The sequence below is a fragment of the Octopus sinensis genome, linkage group LG2, assembly GCF_006345805.1.
Source record: "Octopus sinensis linkage group LG2, ASM634580v1, whole genome shotgun sequence".
Taxonomy (NCBI): Eukaryota; Metazoa; Mollusca; class Cephalopoda; order Octopoda; family Octopodidae; genus Octopus; species Octopus sinensis.
The window spans coordinates 206,589,460-206,595,007 of NC_042998.1; positions in this window are offsets into that span (position 1 = coordinate 206,589,460).

The window sequence follows — 5,548 nt, forward strand, 5'->3', positions numbered from 1 at the left end:
ATATTTACATATATGTATGTGTGTATATTTATATATATGTATGTGTGTATATTTACATATATGTATGTGTATATTTATATATATGTATGTGTGTATATTTATATATGTGTGTGGTGTATTTATTAGTATGTATATGAATGTGAAAGTGGGAGTGTGTGTATATATATATATATATATATAAATATGTGTGTGTGTGTATATATATATATATATATGTATATGTGCGAGTGTCTCTATATACGTGTGTTTTTACTGTAAATGGTGCAAGGCGATGATGGTGGTGGTGGTGGTGGAGACAGCGCTGCTGCTGATGATGATGGTGATGGTGATGATGATGGTGATGGTGATGGCAATAACAGCGCTTTGGATGACGATGGTGAAGGCTTAATGAAGGGTGACAGGGTTTTTGGTTTATTAAAATAATGAGGGGAAGAGGGGGGGGGAGACAGAGAGAGAGAGGGAAGGTACGGAAGTGGTGGCGGCGGTGCTGTGGGGGTGGTGCTGTGGCGGTGGTGGTGGTTTACTTACCGTAGTAGATGCGGAGTGGGGGTGGAGGGAATTGTTGACAATTGTGTAGTTGTGTTGGTTTGTAGTAGTAGTAGTAGTGGTAGTAGTGGTAGTAGTGAGAGTGGTGGTGGTGAGGAGGGTAATAGCGGCAGTGGTGGTGGTAGTGATGGTGGTGGTGGTGGTTAGTTGTAGCGGCTGCAGTGGTTTCAGTGGTATTGGTATGAATGGGGGATAAACAACTGCGATGGTGGTGGCCATCGTGGTATTGTTGTAGCAATTTGTAAGATGGAGAGATTAGAAAGCAACGGGGGGGGGGGGAGATATGAGAGATTTTATGTATATATATATAATATATATATATATATATTGTATATGTATATGTATGTATGTATGTATTGTGTGTGTGAATATATACATACATACATATATATATATGTGTATGTGTGTGTGTGTGAATATATACATCATACATATATATAGTGTTGTTTGTGTGTGGGTGAATATATACATACATAATTACATATATATATATATGTGTATGTGTGTGTGTGTGAATATATACAATACATACATAATATATATATGTGTATGTGTGTGTGTGATATATACATACATACATATATATATATATGTATGTGTTGGTGTGAATAGATACATCATATATTATATGATGTGTATGTTTGTGTGTGTGAATATATACATACATACATATATATATATATGTGTATGTGTGTGTGGGTGAATATATACATACATACATATATATATATGTGTATGTGTGTGTGTGTGAATATATACATACATACATATATTATATATGTGTATGTGTGTGTGTGTGAATATATACATACATACATATATATATATGTGTATGTGTGTGTGTGTGAATATATACATACATACATATATATATGTGTATGTGTGTGTATATATACATACATACATATATATATATGTGTATGTGTGTGTGTGTGAATATATACATACATACATATATATATGTGTATGTGTGTGTGTTATAGTCTTAAGCAAGAATATTAATCACATGGACTTTGAAGATTCGGCCAGCCAGCCCATTGCCGGACTGCCCTCTGTATGGCTTGGGTGGTCGAAACTTCGAAGTCACAGACAATGGTCTTGTATAAGAATAAATTTGTACTCTACAAAAAAGTGTAGGGTTAATGTACAACTACTTTTTATTATAACTGAACATAAACAAACATTAATATAGATTTGTATATATACAGATATATAAAGATGGATAGATAGATAGATAGATAGATAGATAGATAGATAGATAGATAGATAGATAGAGAGAGAGAGAGAGAGAGAGAAACGTAAATAGATAGAGAGAGAGAAAGACATAGATAGGTAGAGAGAGAGACAGATAGATAGATAGAGAGAGAGAGAGACAGATAGATAGATAGAGAGAGAGATGTAGATAGATAGATAGATAGAGAGAGAGAGAGAGAAACGTAAATAGATAGAGAGAGAGAAAGACATAGATAGGTAGAGAGAGAGACAGATAGATAGAGAGAGAGAGAGACAGATAGATAGATAGAGAGAGAGATGTAGTAGATAGATAGATAGATAGAGAGAGAGAGAGAGACGTAAATAGATAGATATAGAGAGAGAGAGGTAGATAGATAGATAGATAGATAGAGAGTAGATAGATAGAAAGAGAAGAGAGAGAGATTGATTGATTGATAGACAAGTAGCATAACACCATGCATATGTATGAACATGTGTAAATGCATGTATTCATTCTGTACACATGCATGTAGCACTGCGTATACGCCTCTGTGTGTGTGTGTGTGTATTAATGTATGAATATGTGAGAAAAACGACAGAATGGGTGAAAGAGAGACAAAAGGACATAGAGAGAGGGGGAGGGAGGCAGCTTGTGACGTAAAAAGCTACAATACGTAACGTCGCTCCGTTGTTTCTTCTCCTCAGCCTTCTCCTCCCGCAGTCCACCCACTCTTCTCTGCCCTTTCCCATTTCCTCCCGGCCACTCCTTATATTTCCCTTCAGCTCTTCCTCTTCCCACCCCTCATACAAACAACCGGTATTACACTTTCACTCTCTCTTGCTTTCTCTCTTTCCCCCTTTCTCTCTATCTTGGCCTTCCTTTCTTTCTCCCCTTCCCCCAATCTCTCTCATACCTTCCTCCCCTCTCTCTCTCTCTCTCACTATGCTTTCTGCTGTCTTTCTCTTTCATCCTTTTTCCCTCTACCCCTATCTATCTATCTATCTATCTACCTCTCCCTCTCATTGACCCCGCCCTTTCTTCTTACCCTTTTACTCGTAACCAATGTGTGGTCGGTCGACCTGTTAACAATAGCAGCCAGGTCTCCCTCAAATCACACCCCAAAAGTTACATTAGACAATGTGCTCCTAGCAACTGTGCGCACCAGAAAAAGAAGAAAAAAAATAGAGGATGGGGCGTCACGAATGGCTTGTCTTTGATCATAGACCTGCTCGGTCAAAGACGACCTCGGGCTAAAACAACGGCGGCAATTTAGGGAGACCAACTCTCGGGCCTTAAGGGAGACGTGGCGTTTAGATTATTTTCTTCGAACCTAGCTTAACTCTTACTGAGTCGACCCACAATCGACGACATTCTTGGCGTGGCCACCACGTTTGTTTTCTTTGCTATTATATATAGAGCTGTGGGATCTTTTCGGTTTGACCGGCAGTTTTTTAAAATAATTTCCACGTAACTAAACATTTTAAAACTTCGTATACTGGTAGAATGTGTTTATAAAACATCTTTTCCTCTTGGCTTTATTGAGAAAATTCTATAGTTTGTAAGATATTTGTTGTTGCTTTTCTTCAATTTCTGCAATTTCAACCAATCACTGACGTCTATTGAGGTAAAAAAAAACAACATTCTGTGCCGTATGAATATGTCCCTCGTTTAAGAAACAGATTGGGTTTATTTACATTTCTGAAGAAAAAAAGATACCCTTCTCCCCACCCATAACCCTAACACAGATTGAAATGCAATAGATCGATACTAGGGTTATAATTATGGGTGACAATTTCATATGACACCGCTAGAAAAAACTGCTGTTCAAACCGAAAGGATCAGAGCTGTGTCATTCAATGCATTCGTTTATCAAACTGGATGTGATTTGGGGGGAAATTTGGCTACTATTTCTAGCAAGGCAAGTGACTACATATTTCGTCAATTGTTTTTCTTGCTGTTTAAACTCAAGACCGCTTGAATTAGCACTCTTAGGATTAGAACTATTCCAGCCACGACTATCCCCTCAGATGCCAGCACACGGAGTAAGTCAAGTACAGAGAATGGGGGCGTCGCTATTCAAAACATTTGCTTTTATTTTCTCTTTATCCCAGGTTTTGTAAAAAAACTCCTGGAGTCTTGCATGCATAGCAGGATCACTACCTGAAAACCTACGGTACCATGCTCTTCAAGCCTCTTCTCCTTATCTCCTCAAAGACATACAGCATCTCAAAAGAGTCCAGAAGCTGGCTACCCGCATGGTTCTTGGTCTCAAGCATTTGTCTTATGAAGAAAGGCTGAAGACGCTCAACCTTTATTCTCTAGAAAAACGACGACGCCGTGGTGATCTCATTCTTGCTCACAACATCATAAGCGGAAAGTATAACCTCTCGAAAGAGCTGTTCTTCACTCCTGCTCCAGAGCGTCGGCTGCGGTGTCATTCCGAAAAGCTCTACCTGCGACGATTTCATCTCAATCGAAGGAGAGGGGCTTTCTCCGTCCAGGTTGCGGTTCCGTGGAATAAGCTGCCGGATGAGATGGTGAAGATGCTGACGACTGCTCGGTTCAAAGTCTCCCTTGACCACAAGTGGCCTGAACTCTTTACCTGAACACCACCCTGTACATAACTCTATGTCCCCCTACATGGCCTTGCTTTTTGCTTTTTGAGCCAAAAAATTAACTAACTTAACTAACTACTTGTTCTTTTCAGCTATGCAATACTTTCCTGATTATTCTGGCCATGCCAAGGAGGCAAACCTTTTGTAATTCTATTATAATTTCTTTTGTATCCCTCTTGATGCCTTCTGGTACTGTTCCAAAGGACCCAACAATAATTGGCACTTTCTTCATCTTCTTCATTTTCCAGAGCCAGGCCATTTTGTAATTAAGAGGGTTATATCTTTCTATCTTTTCGCCTTCCTTCTTGACTTTTTGTGGGTCAAAGCGACACACATCATCAGCTGTATAGCACATGTCCACCACCACTAGCCCCAGTCTGTTGTGCTCTAGCACCAGATCTATATTATTATTATTATTATTATTTCCCCTTCATCACAGGTTTTGTTGGAGCTCCTGGAGTTTTTTCTGCATAACGGGCTTCCTACCTGCAGCCTATGGTACCATGCTATCCATCCTTTCCAGCTACCAAATACTTTCCTGATTATTCTGGCTGTGCCAAGGTGGCAAACCTCTTGCAACAGCTCTACTGGGTACTCTATTCCAATTTCCTTTATATCCCCCTTGATGCCTTCTGGTACTGTTCCAAAGGACCCAACAATAATTGGCACTACCTTCACATTCTTCATTTTCCATAGCCAGGCTATTTCATACTTAAGATGGTTATATCTGTCTATCTTTTCACCTTCCTTCTTGACCATTCATGGGTCAAAGAGGCATGCAACATCAACCATATAGCCCATGTGGTGCACCTTGTCCACTACCACTATGTCCAGTCTGTTATGCTCTAGCACCTGATCTGTTTGGATTGAGAAATCCCAGAGGATTTTGCAAGTCTCCGACTCTGCCAGTCTCTGCGGTTTGTGCTCATACCATGTCTTGCCTCTCTCTAACCCTCACTTTTCACACAGTTTCTAATGTATCTCTTTCTCTACCTGACCTTGTCGCAACAACTTATAGTGGATTGGGGCAAGTCTAAGGCATTCGTTCGTGATATGGGCAATGGTTCCATCCACCTTGTTGCAGATGTGGCACAACAGAGACACTTGCTCATTCCTCAGGTTGACCCTCCAGTCCATGGCCAAAGCTTGGTCTTGCGCTGACAGTACAGCACTC